Source organism: Hevea brasiliensis, chromosome 15, assembly GCF_030052815.1.
Source record: "Hevea brasiliensis isolate MT/VB/25A 57/8 chromosome 15, ASM3005281v1, whole genome shotgun sequence".
NCBI lineage: Eukaryota > Viridiplantae > Streptophyta > Magnoliopsida > Malpighiales > Euphorbiaceae > Hevea > Hevea brasiliensis.
The window spans coordinates 14700679-14721629 of NC_079507.1; the positions used below are offsets into that span (position 1 = coordinate 14700679).

The 20951-nt window shown below is 37.0% G+C and overlaps 1 non-coding gene across 1 annotated transcript; it reads left to right on the forward strand.

The window, feature by feature from the left end:
* The first annotated feature begins 2396 nt into the window (after nt 1-2396).
* Nucleotides 2397-2504, forward strand: LOC131174322 (small nucleolar RNA R71). The gene has a single exon (XR_009144570.1). It is a non-coding gene; the product is annotated as a small nucleolar RNA R71 (small nucleolar RNA).
* The last annotated feature ends 18447 nt before the right edge of the window (nt 2505-20951 follow it).

Below are 20951 nucleotides of genomic sequence, written 5' to 3' on the forward strand. Positions count from 1 at the left end.
GAAAAATGCAGCATTTCCACCTTAAATCCCACAACCCAAATAAGCTCAAAACTGCAAAAATGACTCACTTACCACCATATTAACATTATAAGCACAAATACTTAAAAGTTACACAACCAACCTCACTAAGAAACATAAACCATATGCTGCAGACCCCTCCTTTGCTGTAAAATTTCATTTTTTTTTCTCTGCATAAACCAGGAGGCAAACCTTCCTCCATTGAAATACATCTACAAGGGACAAGATTCAACAATGTCAAAAATTGAATTTGGGGAGATTCAAGATAAAAACAAAAGCAATGTAAATAAAAGTAAATCAACGAAAAGGAAAATAAAAGAACTTGGGATGCCTCCCAAGAGGGCTAATTTATAGTCCTTAGCTGGACTCTTTTCATGTTTCATGGCAGCTGAAATTGGAATTTATTGCCTCTGTTTCCAATAGCTGCTTCAATGAATCTATACTTCATTTTCTTTCCATCATATGAGAAGATCCTTGTTGCTTTGTCTAAAAATCCAACCATTTCTTTCTTGACGACCTTTGGTGCATCTTTTTCTTTGAGAGATGGTTGCTTGACTTCACTTTTCTCCACTTGCTCAAGTTGAAAGATTGGTGCCATATGACAAGGTGGATTACTCTTCAAATATTGTGCAAATACAGCCTCTTTTGGATTTTCATCATTGATAGTCCCTTCATGGACAAGACAACTTTCAAGAGAAGCCTTTGGATAACTCTTTCTAAAGTGCTCTTTTGCTAACTCATCAACTATATCAATTCTCAAACAAGAGTCTACATCTTCATGTTGCTTCTTCTTCTCCTTGCCAATATTGAAGACTAACTGATCCTCTCCGACTCTAAGAGTAAGCTTTTCACCTTTCACGTCAATCAAAGCACCAGCTGTAGCCAGGAAAGACCTCCCTAAAATGATTGGGATAGTAGAATCCTCTTCCATGTCCAAGATGACAAAGTTAACAGGTATGTAGAATTTCCCAACCTTCAAAGGCACATTCTCCAAAATTCCTTCAGGATACTTAATTGATCTGTCAGCTAACTGAAGAGAAATGTGGGTCGGCTTAAGATCTCCCATGTTAAGCTTCTCATAGATGGAGAGGGGCATAAGGCTTACACTAGCTCCTAAATCACATAAAGCTTTTACAGAACATGATTCCCCAATGTGGCATGGAATTGAAAAACTCCCTGGATCCTTGAGCTTTGGAGGAAGTTTCCTTTGGAGGATAGCACTGCATTCCTCAGTTAAGGCTACAGTCTCATAATCTTCAAGTCTTCTTTCGTTTGAGAGAATTTCTTTCAAAAACTTAGCATAAGAAGGCATTTGGGAAAGAGCATCAATAAAAGGAACATCTATATATAGCTTCTTTAATACCTCTAAGAACTTCCCAAATTGCTTATCAATCTTCGCTTTTTGAAATCTCTGTGGAAAGGGAAGCTGTGGCTTGTAAGGCGCTGGAGGTATATATTTCTCTTCTTTCTCTCCAACCTCCTCTTTACCTTTTCTTGCACTCCCTTTTTCACTCTTTTGTTTTTCATCTCTCTCACCATCTTTCTCATTTTCTCTCTTCTCAACTTTTCCACTCTTCTCAGTATGCACTATTTTACCACTCCTCAGTGTGATGGCATGACATTGCTCCCTTGGATTTTCTGTTTGACTAGGAAGGTTCCCCATAGATTTGGTACTTGATGAGCGTGCTTGTTGTGCAATCTGATTTTTCAGCATCCTATTGTGTGTTTGCATTTGTTCCAGCCTTGCTTTCATCTCTCTCATCTCTTCATCACGCTTAGTTTGATTAGCAAGAATTTGTTGTAATAAAGCCTCTATTGTGGAACTTTGTTCTTGCTGTCTTGGTAAAGGTGCAGGATTTGCATTCTTTTGCTGAAAACTAGGTGGTGGTTGCCTAGGTTGTTGGTATTAATGCCCTTGTTGTTGTGGTGAAAAGTTCTGAGTTAAAGCTTGATTTTGTTGATTCTCCCATGAAAAATTGGGATGATTCCTCCAAGCATATGAAGGATAATCTACTCCATAGCTCATTGTTCCTTGTGCATAAGTAACTTGTTGAGAACTTCCAGAGCATGATGATGAACTGACTAGCATACTTAAATCCTCCATTTTCTTAGCAAGGACATTAGTGAGTGCATCAAATTTGGCATTGATCATGTTGAATGGATCAAGCTCATACATTCCAGCAACTTGCCTTTTTTGAGTTGGAGTTGACCCTCTTGGACTACTCCATAGATGACTGTTCTTTGCTATTTTCTCTAATAACTCATAAGCTTCATCTTCATGCTTAATGATGAATTCCCTTCCAGTTTGAGCATCAATGATTCCTCTGATAGCAGGAGTAACATTTGTGTAAAAATTCTGGTTTATCATCCATTTAGGAATAGCATGATGTGGACATTGTCTCTCCAATTCCTTCCATCTCATCCATGACTCATAAAGAGTCTCATCTTCTCTTGGTCTAAAAGCAATCATTTGATTCCTCAACTCCTGAGTTTTTCCAGGTGGAAAGTATTGGGCAAGAAATGCATCAGTGAGCTGTTCCCAATTTGTAATTGAGTTGTGAGGTAAAGAATCAAGCCAATCCAATGCTCTATCTTTCAAAGAGAATGGAAACAATTTTAGCCTTGCTGCATCATCAGACACTCTTGGTTGCTTTTGCATGTCACAGATCATAACAAACTTCTTAAGATGAGTATTAGGATTTTCTGAAGGATGACCTCCAAATTGAGAACTCTGAATCATTTGTAGTACTCCAAAATCCATCTTATAACTATTTGCATTAATTCTTGGTCTTGCTATACTCTCTCTTAAGTCATCAAAATGAGGAAATGCATGATCCATCATACTTCCCTTAGGCACATTAGCATTTACAACTTCTTCACCATGAGCTGCATTTTCATTGTTTCGATCATTTTCAGCATTATCACCACCGATTCCAACTCTTTCTTTAGCCATTTCTTGTTCAATTTCAGCTGCTCTCAAAGGTTTTTTTTTTCTTCTGGTTTCTTTCTTGTTGGCTCTACAAAACTTCTCAATTTCAGGATTAAATAATAAGGATGTGTCACTTGTGCTTCTAGTTCTTCTCATAAAAGATTAAGAGTACCTAAAAAAGAACAAACAAACACAAAATGAAAAGATAACAAAGATAAAACTATAAACACTAAAATAATCAAGAATTCAATCTTAAACAAACAACTCCCCGGCAACGGCGCCAAAAACTTGATGTGTCCCAACCGTAAGTGCACGGGTCGTTCAAGTAGTATAGAAAAAGATATCGTTCTCACGAGGAGTTGTGTTAATGATTGAATTTTTAATGTAAAATAAAATATGTTAAAATTGTATTTTAATCAAATTAATAAAAGAAATTTAGGAATTTGAAGCATAAGGTATGAAAATGCAAAACTAAATTCAAACAATGACTAATTTAATAATTCGCAAAATAAAGAAATTGATAATAATGAAAATTAATAAAATGAGATTAAACTAAAGACTCAAAAGTAAAATTCCAAGCAATAATTGATGAAAGACGATTCTGGAGTTAAGGGTTCATATTTAAGTCATTTTGGGATTTTCCCTTGCTAGCCCAATCCATGAAATTTATGGGTTTAAAGGAGATTAATTCTAAAATCCTTTGAAAACTCTTTCGAGTGAGACAAAGAGTGCCTTAATTAACTTAATCCTACTTTCGTGGAGTTAAAATTAACCAAGACCCATTAGGTTCTTTAACCAATCTATTAAAACCCTCTTAACCCTTAGTCTATTTCTAGATCTAAGTTAATTAAGTCCAATTTCTTGATTAACTATCACTTGGTTTTCTCCTTTCGGTGCTTCAACCAAGGATTAAGAACATAACTTAATGGGGCCCTTCATTAAGCATGTGAATAAGCACACAAGAAATGGATTAAACCTCATAAATTCATTAAATTGGGACTAACCCAGTTCAAATCCACAAAAATAACTAAAATATTACATCCCTTACTCCAGAATCAAAGTAAAACTACTCACTATCCATAATGTTTACAAGAAATTCTGAGTTTATAAGGAAATAAAGCTTTAATCTAAGCTAAGAAACAAGAAACTAAACACTAGAAATGTAGGAAAAATGTAAGAAAAGAAAGAAATCTCCAAATCTGGTTGGAAATGGAGTGGGAGATGATTGTGACTCTTCAGCTGCTGCCTCCCCTATTCCTTTTCTTCCTCTACTTCCTTCCCCCCTTTCTAAAATGGGAAATGAGGCTATTTATAGCATTTTCTGACATGGAGCCCTAAAATGGTGTGTTTTAGGAGGGATTTTCTGAGGGAATCTTCTGCCAGCTCATTAATGAAATCTTTGTGGGACTGCATAAGTGGACTGCATAAGTCATGCAGTCCTTTATGCAGTTTTCGGCTGATTTCTGGCTCACTTATGCGAAACTGCATGACCAGGCGCATAGGTTATGCACAATTCCGTGAGATTGCATAAGGGGGTGTGAATCTGCATAAGCCATGCACTCTCCTTATGCACAATTCGGCAGGTATTGGAACAGTGATTTTTCTCCTTATGCAGATCTGCATGGCTTATGCGGCAAGTTATGCGCAATTTGGCCAATGCATATTTCAACTTTGAAACTTGTTTTTGGCATCTTTGGCTGTAGAGATCACTCCTCAATGACAAAATTTCTTTTAAGTCCATCAAAAATACCATTTTTCCTAGAAAACAAAGTAAAAATTACAAATTAATCCAAAATTGACAATTATGAAAAACTAACTAAATAACTAATGAAATTAGCTAAAAGTGACTAATAAGCAAATAAAATGGCTATGAAATTAAACCTAAATAGTTGTGCAAAATGTACGCATCACCCATCTTCTCAAGATGTCAGTCTAACTGTGCTTATGACAAAGGCTTAGTGAATGGATCAGCTGGATTTTCAGCTGATGCTATTTTTTACTTGGCTATATAGCGTTGCCCAACTATTTTTCTGATAATATGGTTGTGCCTTTCTATGTGTTTGGATTTCTGGTGAGACTGGGGTTCCTTAGCCTGTATGACTTCTCCATTGTTGTCACAGTGTAGTGGAACTGCTGACTCAATGGAAGGAACTACTGTAAGTTCTGTCACGAACTTCTTTATCCAAACAGCTTCCTTTATAGCATCTGATGCAGCAATATACTCAGCCTTTGTAGTGGAATTTGCAATCATGCTCTATTTGGAACTCTTCCAACTGATTGCACCTCCATTACAAATGAACACATACCCAGAGGTAGACTTTCTATCATCGATATCTGATTGGAAATCAGAATCAGTATAACCATCCAATTGCAAGTCTCCACCTCCATAGATCAAGAATAAATCCTTAGTTCTTCTCAAGTACTTAAGGATATTCTTGACAGCTATCTAGTGTTCCAAACCTGGATTGGATTGATACCTGCTAATCAAACTAACAGCATATGCGATATTCGGCCTAATACATAATATTGCATACATTAAACTTCCAATAGTCAAAGCATATGGAATCCTAGCCATTTTATCTCTTTCTTCAAGTGTCTTTGGAGACATCTCTTTAGAAAGATGGATACCATGTCTCACTGATAACAATCCTCTATTGGAATCAAGCATGTTAAACCTCTTTAACACCTTTTCCAAGTATAGACTTTGGGATAAACTAATTATTCTTTTCGCTCTATCTCTATAGATGACAATCCCAAGAATATAGGTCGCTTCCCCTAAGTCTTTCATGGAGAATGTATTTGACAAACATACCTTTACAATTGTCAACATACCTCTGTCATTACCCATCAACAGTATGTCATCCACATATAAGACATGAAAAGTGATAGCATTATCACTAACCTTCTTATATACACATGGCTCATCCTTATTTTTGATAAAACTAAAGGATTTAATGGCTTCATCCAAAAGGATGTTTAACTCCTTGAAGCTTGCTTCAACCCATAAATGGATCGCTTTAGCTTGCATGCCTTGGAACCATCTTGGGATTCAAATCCTCTAGGTTTTTCCATAAAAATGTTTTCTTCAATATATCCATTGAGAAAAGCTGTTTTGACATCCATCTACCAAATCTCATAATCATAGTATGCAGCTATTGCTAATAGAATCCTAATTGATTTAAGCATGGCAACAGGCGAGAAAGTCTCCTCATAGTCGATTTCTTGCCTTTGGCGAAACTGTTTCGCTACTAACCTTGCCTTATAGGTCTCTACCTTTCCATCAGAACCAATTTTCATCTTGAAAACCCATTTGTTCCCTATAGGTACAATACCTTCAGGTGAGTCAACAAGATCCCAAACTTGATTCTTATACATGGAATCAATTTCAGATTTCATAGCATCAATCCATTTTGAAGAGTCTATATCTGATATAGCTTCTTCATAGGTAAGTGGATCATCTCCATGATCTACTTCTTCATGAGTAGACAACTCTTGTTCTTCTTCATGAAGGAAACCATATCTCACTGGTAGGTGAGATACCCTGGTTGTTCTACGAGGAATAACTGTAGATGTTTCATCAATGGGTGTAGGTTGACTAGATGGATCTATATCCATCTGATCTGTTGGTTGGTCAGAATTCTCTAATTCCAACTCTATTTGCCTTCCTTTGCCTCCTCCTTGAACAAACTGTTGTTCAAGAAATGTGGCATCTCTACTCACCACAACCTTTTGTGATGTAGGCAAATAAAAATAATATCCAAAACTATCTTTTGGATATCCAACAAATCGACCCTTTTCTGATCTGGTTTCAAATTTATCAATGTTCAGCTTTTTGATATAAGCTAGACAACCCCAAATCTTAACATACTTAAGACTGGTTTTGTTCCATGCCATATCTCATAAGGTGTGGAAGAAATTGATTTTGATGGAATCTTATTCAGAATATACAAAGCTGATTCTAATGCAAATCCCCAAAAGGAGATTGGCATATTTGTATAGCTCATCATACTACGTACCATATCCAATAGGGTACGATTTCTCCTTTCAGATACACCATTCAGCTATGGCATTCCTGGAGGAGTCAGCTAGGAAACAATACCATGCTCTTTCAAGTATTCATCAAATTTAGTACTCAAATATTCACCTCCACGATCTGATCGAAGAGCTTTAATACTCTTTCCTGTTTGATTTTCTACTTCAGATTTAAATTCTTTGAACTTTTCAAAAGATTCATGTTTGTATTTCATCAAATACAAATACCCAAACCTTGATTTATCATCAGTAAAGGTAATAAAGTAATGAAAATAACCATTTCCTTAAATTGATCACATACATCACTATGTATTAGTTCCAAAGTATTTTCAGGTCTTAGTCCTTGTCCAACAAAGGGTGATCTAGTCATTTTGCCCTGAAGGCAAGATTCACAAGTTGGAGTAGACTCAGAGCCTAATGAGGATAAAATCCCAATTTTCTCCAATTTTGCAATTCTATCTTCTGTAACATGACCTAATCTTAAGTGCCAAATATATTTTGAACTTGAGTTAATTTTCATCATGGCATTGCATTCTTTTAGATTGCTATACTCTGGATAGTGGAAACACTTTCCTGCTGGCAGTGGAAACACTTTCTTGCTGGTAGTGGAAACACTTTCCTTTACCTTTGTCAACTTTGATCTTTGTTTTTCTATTTGGCTATCTTCTTGGAAGATCTTGGAACTTGAGGTTTCTTTTTTTAATTGCCCTTTTTTCTTATTGGACTTTCCAACAGAAAAAAAAATACAATCAAAGCTACCTCTTTTCCTTTATTGCCTGGCATATTCTTTTGGGCAATAACCAGAATATTGAGTAAACCAGCTAAGGTGCATTCCTATTTAGTGATATGGAAATTTGTCACAAAATTTCCAAAAGACTCAGGAAGGGACTGAAGGATCAAATCCATCTGTAGTTGGAAATCCATGTTGAAGTCAAGATGTTCCAACTGCTCAATCAGCCGAATCATCTTGTGGACATGATCCCCAACATTCTGTCCCTCAGACATCCTCATGCGGAATAGCTGTCTAGATATCTCATACCTAGCATTCCTGCTGTGCTCACCATACAACTCTTGTAGGTGAAGGAGGATCTCACTCGCACTCTACATGTTCTCATGTTGCTTCTGTAACTCATTACTCATGGAAGCAAGCATGTAACACTTAGCTCTCAAATCATGCTCCTTCCACTTGTCCAAAGTTTCATGTTCCTCTGAAGTGGCCTCTGGAGGTAAGGGACCAGGAACATTTAAATCTAGAACATATCCTATATGTTCAAGGTTCAAGATAAGTTTCAAATTTCTTAGCCAATTAGAGAGATTAGGTCTTGTCAACCTATTGCGATCAAGTATGCTTGCAAGGATATTGGATGGTGGTGGTTGTTCTGTGCTCATTATTATCAGAAAATTAACTGTAGAAAATAACTAGATTAATTAGTAAATGTATCAAGTAATTAACCAAAATGATTATGGTCTTTTAATCAAATTGGTCCTCCCACTAACTTAGCGAATCCTACACTTCCAAAGTAGAAAACGGAAATCCTAGTTGGATGGATTTCTAGTGGGTGATTGAATTCTTATAATTCTATTGATCATCCTCAGGTACATCCGTTATTGGAATTACAATAAACTATAAGTGAGCAACTCCTTGCCCATCACATCTCATGTGAGGTTCAATCCTTTACCTAGCCCCTAATGCTCAAAATCTCAGGTACATCTATTATTGACTTATCTTGCATTAGTTAAGTTGATCCCATTGAGCCAATAATTATGCAAATAATTTTAATGTCCCCAAGTACATCCAATATTGGCCACCAAACCATTTACATATTTACAATATCTCATGCTTAATAATTATTCTTAAGAAAATCTCTTAAATTAATTGTATCTTATGCAACTATTTAAAATTTCTTAAAATAATTGCCCCAATGGAGGGCCCATGTCATAATTACTTTAATTATAGCATTTCCAATTTAATCATTTGTTTGGAAGATTTTATGGTCATCCTAATCACTATTAAAGTCTCACTTTGCACATTATCCATTTAGCATGCATATATCATGTAACACCTTACCCCTCCGTAAGGCATAACATGATCCCATAGAATACTTAATGAACTACCGAACTCCACCTACCGATAATCCATTAAGTACCCTACAAGGGATTTTGAAACGATTTTCTTACATTTTGGAAGTGGTGAGCATTTTAGTGAGAATTAAAAACCATTTATTCAAGGCTTAAATACTAGTAAAAATTTTGTCCATTTTAAATTTTGCCGCAAATTTTATAAAAACTTTGACAGAGTTCCATTTGTTTTTGGAGGAAACCGTTCTTCAATTACCTGAGAAAAACACTCCCAAAATGTTTCACAACTCCCAACCACCAATAATTCTCAAATCAATTCAATTCAATGCACTTCAACTAATTTCACAATACAAATTAAGGTTTCTCATCTAAAAAATATTTAATATCTTCATTAACAAAACATAATGCAGGAAATTCATATGTACAAATATTAAATTACAATAGAAAATCCAAAATAATATTATTACAATTTATTTACAACTGCTCAACTACATTGATACATACAACATTTCCATATTTACATCAAAATTATCTACAAGGGTATAAAATAATACCCGTACAAAAGCTTGACGTGATCTTCAACTCAGTAGCAGCTCACTCTGCTGCTTTTTCCTTGCTCTTATCTGCGATAGCAAAATAAGGCATCGCTGAGTATAAAAATATTCAGTGGTGCACAATAAAAATTTCAAATGCCATAAATAAATCATTCGTTGCCAAACACAATTTAAATATTTGTCAATCACATTTCATCAATATCAAAGTCCATAATGACACCATTTTGTTAAATAATCCATTAAACACAGTTTAGTCAAACAATTTCATAAACACAGTGTTGCCAAAGTCACACACAACTTAAGCCATGACACAAAATTTCCGATCAATGCCGCGTTGTACACCACGACAAAGCAATCTCAACCCCATTAACCGAAATTAATGACGGAGGTGGCTAGCTAGCTAATGACTACTCATCCGATCTACAACCTCAACTGGCAAGCCAGAGAGAGAGGAAAATAAACGATCTCAACCCCATAAATGGAGGAGGAAATGTGATATTGTCATGCTAAGTGTGAATCCAAAATCAATTTAAAATAATTATTTTCAATAATTTATAAGAGATCCCAAACAATTTTCAAAGTCATTTTTGTAGTCACAAAGTGGCAACACAATTCATAAATAACACAGCGACTTCATAAAGTATAGCAATTCAAATTTTCAATTGGAAAACAATTACATAAATTTATTGTGCACAAACTTGACTGGAGTCGCCTCTAGGCCTTGACTTAGTCTTTCAGGGCTTCCAAGTCTTTTTCAGCTGAAACACACAATTTCACAGTGTTTCAGTACCATATCTTAGCATAAATCCAAAAATAAATTTCACTTCATTTTAACTAGCTCTATTGCGTTAAATTCGACGTTCTCGAAGTTTTTGTGTTTCGAGTTACTATTCACTATACTATGCAAGTCAAATTGTTGACTTTTTAAGGCTTAATAGGTATGGGAACTCCAACTTCACTCACATACCATATTTTGGTCACTAAACTTGTTAGTTTTGGTCATTTTCTCAAAGCTTAGGTCATTTTGGCAAAATTGCCAATTTTCGGTTTTGGTGCTCCGAAGTTGCACTGTTCCATTTGTCAATCTACTGTTGGAATTTGGTAAAACTTCCTTCATAGAAAATGTTCCTTATTTTCTTAAGTGTATTCTCATTTTTGGATCACCCCAATCGGAGTTTTGTAGCTCCAGTTATAGCCAAAATATAGTTACTGTTCACGTGCACTGTTCATGATGAGATTTTGGTTCTGGCAGATTTTTGGTCCAAATTTGTTTAGTAATTTGATTAAGTTAAGTTCATAATTTGGTCTAACTTTATTCATATGAAATGTTCTACTATGTCTTAGGTTTCCAACGGTTTAAGAATCACCTAAATTGGAGTTTTCTAGAGAGAGTTATAGCCATTGGAACTCTACTGCTCAATGGCAATTCTGCAGAATTGCAGGTACAGTAACTCCACTTTGCTCAATAATTTGACTAGGTTAATGGCATAATTTGGGATGGTGTTCTTCATGAAAGTTTTAGGTCTATATCTTATCTAATTTCTGGTAAAATTTCAGGTTAATTTGACCTTCCTAGCTCGAGTTATGACCAAATGAACAGTTACTGTTCATTTGGTCAGTTTGGTGCAGTGGCAGCCTGCTCTCATTTCACTTTGGTCAATTGGTTCACCCAGTTTTGGTCAGTTTTTGGGCATGGTTCCTTAATGAAAATTGTGCCCTTATATGTCTATTTTCATCCCCAATTGGTGGAATATCAATTTGACTTGTAAAATTTCTGTTTTGGTCCTTCAAAGTTGGTTTGGTCATGCTGCCAGCAACATGACCAATTGACCTACGAATTTGTCTTCCATTCTAACAATTCCCATACATTTCCTTTGGTCATTATTGACCATTTTTCAGTCCACAATTAGTCAAAGATATCATTTATGCATTTCTCCAAAATTTGGTTCACAAACCCTAACATTCAACCATAAACTCACAACTTTGTTACCATTAACAATTTCAAAGTTTTAAACTATCATCATTCAACTAATAAAAGTTTTTATACTCATTCAAACCCTTTAAATTTATGCAATTCATACTCGCTTCAAGCTGGCCAAAAATTCAGTTTGTCCTTCCCCCATATTTTTCTTTCATTTCCTTAATCCTAAGTTCATTTCAACCATTGCATATGCATTTAAAGAAGTAAAATAATAAGTTAGCACACTAACCTTTTTTAAATCTTCAAAACCCTAACTTTTGCTCTTCTTTCTTCTTGTAATCTCCTTCTTAAGTAGTAATAACAAACTTTAGTAGAGTTTTTAGGGAAGTTATGTAAATTGGGTGAAGGAATTCAAGCTTAGATGTAAGCTTAGATGAAGAGAATTCATGGAGGTTTTTAGGAAGAAAATGGGGCGGTACAATGGAAGAAGGAAATGAGGTTTTTAATTGTTTTTTTCTTTTCTTATCTTTATCTTATGGAAGACCACAAATCCCAAATTAATAATTCAACTAATTAATTTCTTTATGACATCATTCATGATGTCATCACCTTTGACTTTTCCATCTTCTTTTTTTTTTTCTATTTATTTTTTTCTATTAGTTCTTTAATTTAATTCTCGATTCCAAAATTTTCTTTTCTCCGATTTTATTTGACAGTTATGTCAGGAGTCAGCTCTCGGGGTCAATTGACCAAATTGCCCCTCGCCGGTTCATCCCGGTTTGCAAATAATCCAATATTTCTTCCGGCTCCCTGACCTAATTATTTGATTGACTTAACAGTTCTTTTTCGTGATTTTCTCTTTTCCACTGTGTTCATAAGGATCCTAAGGACCGCAGCGTCACTTTTTACGGTTCGAAATTTGAGTTTAAAATGACTTCGCAGTCATTCCCGAGGAGGTCACTCATCGCTGTGACTCTCGGCTCGTTTAACCTCTTATGTTCTGTTTTTCTTATTTATAGTTAACTAATTAAACATTACTAATTATTTGTGTTTATGGCTTCTCAAGTTGTCTTAAGTGTGGCCCTAATCCCATTAATTGTTCGGACCGACACCGGTCACCGAAACAGTGAAATATACCAGGCTATACCAATAGGGGTGTTACAATTCTCCCCGCCCCCCCTTTAATAAATTTCGTCTCAAAATTTTACCTGGTATCAATCTCTGAACAGCTGTGGATGTTGTCTCCTCATGTCTTCCTCTCATTCCCAAGTAGCTTCTTGGCCTGAATGATGGTTCCACAGCACTTTTACCAATGGTATATGCTTGTTCCGTAGCTGCTTCACCTCATAAGCCAGAATCTTTATGGGTTCTTCTTCATATGTGAGGTCTAGATTTACTTCAATTTCCTCTACTGGTAGTACATGAGATGGGTCTGATCGATACCTCCTCAACATAGACACATGGAAGACATTATGTATCTTTTCCAACTCTGGAGGTAGTGCCAACCGATATGCCAAAGGACCCACTCTTTCCAATACCTCATATGGCCCGATAAAACGAGGACTTAGTTTCCCCTTCCTGCCGAATCTCATAATCCTCTTCCAAGGAGAAACTTTGAGGAAAACTTTCTCACCCACTGCATACTGAATATCCCTTCTTTTCAAATCAACATAGGACTTCTGACGGTCTGATGCAGCTTTAAGTCAACCTCTGATCACCCTGATTTTCTCTTCAGTCTATTGAACTATTTCGGGTCCAATCATTTTTCTTTCACCCACGTCATCCCAACACAACGGGGTTCTACATTTTCTGCCATACAAAGCTTCATATGGAGGCATCCCAATGCTTGATTGGTAGCTGTTGTTATAAGCAAACTCAATCAAAGGCAAGTGTGTATCCCAACTACCCTCAAACTCAATCACACAAGCCCGTAGCATGTCCTCCAAAATTTGAATTACCCTCTCGGTCGCCATCCGTCTGGGTGGAATGCAAGATCTTGAAGTTCAATCTAGTTCCTAGGGCTCTTTAAAGACTACCCCAGAATCTAGAAGTGAACCTAGGATCTCTGTCTGATATGATAGATACTGGCACTCCATGCAGTCTCACAATCTCATCGATGTACAATCTGGCCAATCTGTCCAAACTGTAGTCCATTTGGACTGGTAGAAAATGAGCAGACTTAGTCAGTCTGTCGACAATGACCCATACTGCATCATGACTCTTTTGTGTCCGCGGAAGTCCCATTACAAAATCCATCGTTATTCTTTCCCATTTCCATTCTGGCACTGGTAGTGGATGTAACAACCCAGTTGGTACTTGATGCTCTGCCTTTACTTGTTGACAAGTTAGGCATTTTGATACAAACTCTGCCACATCTCTCTTCATACCCATCCACCAGTAATGCTCCTTTAGCCCTCTATACATTTTTGTACCACCAGGGTGCATAGCAAAAGGAGACTCATGTGCTTCCTTCAAAATGATCTGCCTCAAATCAACATCATTAGGAACACACATTCTGCCCTGGTGTAGCAGTAAACCATCATCTCTGATTGAGAACTCTGGTTTCTTGCCCTGTCTAACTTCTTCCAACAGCTTCTGATACTTTTCATCATTCTGAGCAGCCATTCTGATCTGATCGATTAACACTGGCTGTACATGCCATGCAATTACTGTCTGCCCCTCATCATTAATCTCTAAACTGGCATGTAATGATCTCAACTCATGTACCAAAGACAAAGGAGTAACCTGTAGACTTGCCATAGTCTTGCGACTTAAGGCGTCAGCCATAACATTAGCTTTCCCTGGCTGATAGTCTATCAGGCAATCGTAGTCTTTTATCAACTCTAACCACCTCCTCTGTCTCAAATTCAACTCTTTCTGGGTGCCCAAATACTTCAAACTCTTATGATCTGTGTAGATGTAACATTTCTCCCCATACAAATAATGTCTCCAGATCTTAAGAGCAAACACAATGGCTGCAAGCTCCAAGTCATGTGTCGGATAATTCCTCTCATGCGGTTTCAGCTGGCGTGATGCATAGGCAATGACATTTCAATCTTGCATCAACACACAACCTAACCCATTGTGAGAAGCATCACTGTAAACTGTATATTCTTTACCCGGTATAGGTAAAGTCAAAACTGGAGCCTCAGTCAAACGTCTCTTCAATTCATCAAAACTTTGCTGGCATTTGTCTGTCCACTGAAATTTCACATCCTTTCTAAGCAGCTTGGTCAATGGAGATGCCAACATGGAGAATCCCTTCACAAATCTACGGTAGTATCCAGCTAAACCCAGAAAACTGCGAATCTCTGTGACATTTCTGGGTGGCTTCCAATTAAGGACAGCTTTAATTTTGCTAGGATCTACCTTAATACCCTCTTCTGATACTACATGCCCCAAAAAGGATATCTCCTTCAGCCAAAATTCACACTTCGACAATTTGGCATATAGCTGTTTCTCTCTCAAAGTCTGCAGTATAATCCGCAAATGTCTATCATGCTCTTCTGCATTCCTCGAATAGACCAATATATCATCAATAAATACCACAACAAACTGATCGAGGTATGGCCTGAAGATAGTGTTCATCAGATCCATAAAAGCAGCCGGAGCATTAGTTAACTCGAATGGCATGACCAAGAACTCATAATGGCCATAACGGGTTCTGAAGGCAGTTTTAGGTATACTCTGCTCTTGTACTTTCAGCTGATAATAGCCTGACCTCAGGTCAATTTTGGAGAATACAGCTGCACCCCTTAACTGATCAAACAAGTCATCAATGAGGGGTAATGGATATCTGTTCGTTATTGTCACCTTATTCAACTACCGATAGTCAATACACAAACGGAGAGTGCCATCTTTCTCCTTTACAAACAACACTGGCACTCCCCAAGGTGACACACTAGGGCGGATAAAGCCCTTGTCAAGCAATTCTTGCAATTACACTTTTAATTCTTTCAATTCTGCTGGTGCCATTCTATAAGGTGTTATAGAGATTGGGTCCACACTAGGCATAACATCAATTTCAAACTGCACCTCTCTTTCTGGAGGTAATCCTGGCAATTCATCAGGAAATACATCCGGAAAGTCACATACAGTAGGAATGTCCTTCAGTGCTGGACTCCCCACTTGGGTGTCTATCACATATGCCAAGTACGCCTCACACCCTTTTCTAATCATTTTCCTGGCTAGTGCAGCTGAAATGATGTTTGAAGGCAATAACTGTCTCTCCCCATGTACTACTACATCACCATACTGAGGAAGGCCAAAAGTGACTGTCTTCAGTCTACAGTCAATCACGGCGTGATGCCTGGCTAACCAATCCATGTCCAAGATAATGTCATAATCTCTGAAGGCATTTTAATTAAGTCAGACAGAAAAGTGTGTCCTTGGATCACCAAAGGACAGTCCCTATATAGCCTATTTACCCTGACCTCCTGGCCTAATGGACTAGTTACTAGCACATCATAGTCCATTGGTACACACTGAATAGCAGTAGGACACATCACACTAGCACTAACATACGAATGTGTGGAGCCAGGATCAAATAACACATACACATCTTGGTCAAGGATGGAGAAAATACCAGCTACAACATCTGATGTTTCAGCCTCTTCCCTCTGATGCATGGTATACACTCTAACTGGTGCGCTACTGGGTGCTGGCTGGTTAACAGTGCTTTGACTTCCAGGAGTGCTACCAGGACCCCTACCTCTGCCTCTACCTCTAGCAACTGACGGTGACCCTCTAGGTGCAGAGACTTGGGTTGATCCTTCAGATGTGGCAAAAGATCCAGACCAGCGCGGACTAGTGCAATCCTTAGCGAAATGTCTGCTTCCTCCACAGTTAAAACATGCACCAGTAGCCTTGAAACAAACCCCACCATGAGTTCTACCACACGTTTCACACTACCGAACCGATAGAGATCCTCGAGAAGCTTGTTGGGTCAACTGACCAGACCGAGGTGGTCTTTGGCCAGAAATCTGCCTCTACCTCTACGGGAGCTAGATCCCCCAAACTGTTTCCTCTTGCCAGAACCACTTTCAGATGCTTGTCCAGTAGTCTTTTCAGCCTTCTCTTTCTCTTGTGAACCCTTCTTCACTGCCCCTTCGAATTCTATCCTTTCTAATTCCAAGGCTTGTGAGATCAATTCAGCAAAATTCTGATGTCTGAAACCCACAACTTGCATTCTCAGACTCTGCCTTAGCCCGAACTCAAACCTCTTGCATCTGTCTCTGGGGGTGGAGACTAAGCTTCCAGCATAGTGGCTTAGCCTTGAGAAATCTCTCTCATATTCTGCTACAGTTCGGTTCCCTTATTTCAAACTCAAGAATTCTTGCAACTTCATGTCCACATATGCATCGGGAACCCATTTCTGTTGGAACTCCCTCAAAAAGTCTGTCCATGTCAGCACAGGTGGCTCAACCAGGCTGTGGGGGATGGTCTTCCACCATTCAAATGCATCCCCTTGCAACAAGGAAATAGAATACTCAAACTTCAACTCTTCCGTACATTGCAGCTTTCTGAAAACTCGTTCCATTCTTTCCAACCACTGTTCTGCCTCCAGTGGATCCACAGTGCCTTTAAACTCAGTGGCCCCAAATTTCATCAATTTTTCATACTGCCGAGCTGAGGGCTGTGGTTGTGCTACAGGTACTGGCATCTGAGCTTGGGGTGGCACATTACCCGCCATTTGCTGAAAGAAGGCAGCCATCTGCTGCATAAATTGAGTAGGAAACTGCGGTGCTGGAGCAGGAGCTGGAGTGGCTGACCCACTCACATTCTGGAGTGCTGGGGCTTCCTCTTAAACCTCAGCCTCAACAGATTGTTCTTCGGAATGATCTCCTCCTTCCATTCCGTTTTCTCAAAATTTCTACTTCCTGGGATCAAACACAAGGAGGTTGACCTCCGTTAGTGCATATTCATGATGTAAATATGTCATATGTATCAATTTAAAGACACTTGAGCAGTTGTACTTATCAATAAAATGTTCATACTCATAGTCAAAATTTATTGAAAAACCATGCTCTGATACCACTAAAACATGTCACACCTTACCCCTCCGTAAGGCATAACATGATCCCGTAGAATACTTAATAAACTACCGAACTCCACCTACCGATAATCCATTAAGTACCCTACAAGGGATTTTGAAACGATTTTCTTACATTTTGGAAGGGGTGAGCATTTTAGTGAGAATTAAAAACCATTTATTCAAAGCTTAAATACTAGTAAAAATTTTGTCCATTTTAAATTTTGCCGCAAATTTTATAAAAATTTTGACAGAGTTCCATTTGTTTTTGGAGGAAACCGTTCTTCAATTACCTGAGAAAAATACTCCCAAAATGTTTCACAACTCCCAACCACCAATAATTCTCAAATCAATTCAATTCAAGGCACTTCAACTAATTTCACAATACAAATCAAGGTTTCTCATCTCAAAAATATTTAATATCTTCATTAACAAAACATAATGTAGGAAATTCATATGTACAAATATTAAATTACAATAGAAAATCCAAAATAATATTATTACAATTTATTTACAACTGCTCAACTACATTGATACATACAACATTTACATATTTACATCAAAATTATCTACAAGGGTATAAAATAATACCCGTACAAAAGCTTAATGTGATCTTCAACTCAAGAGTGACTCACTGCTTTTTTCTTGCTCTTATCTGCGACAGCAAAATAAGCCATCGCTGAGTATAAAAATACTCAGTGGTGCACAATAAAAATTTAAAATGCCATAAATAAATCATTCATTGCCAAACACAATTTAAATATTTGTCAATCACATTTCATCAATATCAAAGTCCATAATGACACCATTTTGTCAAATAATCCATTAAACACAGTTTAGTCAAATAATTTCATAAACACAGTGTTGCCAAAGTCATACACAACTTAAGCCATGACACAAAATTTCCGATCAATGCCGCGTTGTACACCACGACAAAGCAATCTCAACCCCATTAACCGAAATCAATGAGGGAGGTGGCTAGCTAGCTAATGACTACTCATTCGATCTACAACCTCAACTGGCAAGCCAGAGAGGGAGGAAAATAAACGATCTCAACCCCATAAATGGAGGAGGAAATGTGATATTGTCATGCTAAGTGTGAATCCAAAATCAATTTAAAATAATTATTTTCAATAATTTATAAGAGATCCCAAACAATTTTCAAAGTCATTTTTGTAGTCACAAAGTGGCAACACAATTCGTAAATAACACAGCGACTTCATAAAGTATAGCAATTCAAATTTTCAATTGGAAAACAATTACATAAATTTATTGTGCACAAACCTGACTGGAGTCGCCTCTAGGCCTTGACTCAGTCTTTCAGGGCTTCCAAGTCTTTTTCAGCTGAAACACACAATTTCACAGTGTTTCAGTACCATAACTTTGCATAAATCCAAAAATAAATTTCACTTCATTTTAACTAGCTCTATTGCGTTAAATTCAACATTCTCGAAGTTTTTGTGTTTCGGGTTACTATTTACTATGCTATTCAAGTCAAATTATTGAATTTTTAAGGCTTAATAGGTATGGGAACTTCAACTTCACCCACATACCACATTTTGGTCATTAAACTTGTTGGTTTTGGTCATTTTCTCAAAGCTTAGGTCATTTTGGCAAAATTGCCAATTTTCGGTTTTGGTGCTCCAAAGTTGCACTGCTCCATTTGTCAATCTACTGTTGGAATTGGGCAAAACTTCCTTCATAGAAAATGTTCCTTATTGTTTTAAGTGTATTCTCATTTTTGGATCACCCCAATCGGAGTTTTGTAGCTCAAGTTATAGCCAAAATACAGTTACTGTTCACGTGCACTGTTCATGATGAGATTTTGGTTCTAGCAGATTTTTGGTCCAAATTTGTTCAGTAATTTGATCAAGTTAAGTTCATAATTTGGTCTAACTTTCTTCATATGAAATGTTCTACTATGTCTTAGGTTTCCATCGGTTTAAGAATCACCTAAATCGGAGTTTTCTAGAGAGAGTTATAGCCATTGAAACTTTACTACTCAATGGCAATTCTACAGAATCGCAGGTACAGTAATTCCACTTTGCTCAATAATTTGACTAGGTTAATGGCATAATTTGGGATGGTGTTCTTCATGAAAGTTTTAGGTATATATCTTATCTAATTGATGGTAAAATTTCAGGTCAATTTGACCTTCCTAGCTCGAGTTATGACCAAATGAACAGTTACTCTTCATTTGGTCAGTTTGGTGCAGTGGCAGCCTGCTCTCATTTCACTTTGGTCAATTGGTTCACCCAGTTTTGGTCAGTTTTTGGGCATGGTTCCTTAATGAAAATTGTGCCCTTATATGTCTATTTTCATCTCCAATTGGTGGCATATCAATTTGACTTGTAAAATTTCCGTTTTGGTCCTTCAAAGTTGGTTTGGTCATGCTGCCAGCAGCATGACCAATTGACCTACGAATTTGTCTTCCATTCTAACAATTCCCATACATTTCCTTTGGTCATTATTGACCATTTTTCAGTCCACAATTAGTCAAAGATATCATTTATGCAATTCTCCAAAATTTGATTCACAAACCCTAACATTCAACCCTAAACTCACAACTTTGTTACCATTAACAATTTCAAAGTTCTAAACTATCATCATTCAACTAATTAAGGTTTTTATACTCATTCAAACCCTTTAAATTCATGCAATTCATACTCCCTTCAAGCTGGCCAAAAATTCAGTTTGTCCTTCCCCCATATTTTTATTTCATTTCCTTAATCCTAAGTTCATTTCAACCATTGCATATGCATTTAAAGAAGTAAAATAATAAGTTAGCACACTAACCTTTCTTAAATCTTCAAAACCCTAACTTTTGCTCTTCTTTCTTCTTGTAATCTCCTTCTTAAGTAGTAATAACAAACTTTAGTAGAGTTTTTAGGGAAGTTATGTAAATTGGGTGAAGGAATTCAAGCTTAGATGTAAGCTTAGATGAAGAGAATTCATGGAGGTTTTTGGGAAGAAAATGGGGCGGCACAATGGAAGAAGGAAATGAGGTTTTTAATTTTTTTTTTCTTTTCTTATCTTTATCTTATGGAAGACCACAAATCCCAAATTAATAATTCAACTAATTAATTTCTTTATGACATCATTCATGATGTCATCACCTTTGACTTTTCCATCTTCTTTCTTTTTTTTTTCTATTTATTTTTTTCTATTAGTTCTTTAATTTAATTCTCGATTCTAAAATTTTCTTTTCTCCGATTTTATTTGACAGTTAGGTCAGGAGTCAGCTCTCGGGGTTAATTGACCAAATTGCCCCTCGCCGATTCATCCCGGTTTGCAAATAATCCAATATTTCTTCTGGCTCCCTGACCTAATTATTTGACTGACTTAACAGTTCTTTTTCGTGATTTTCTCTTTTCCACTGTGTTCATA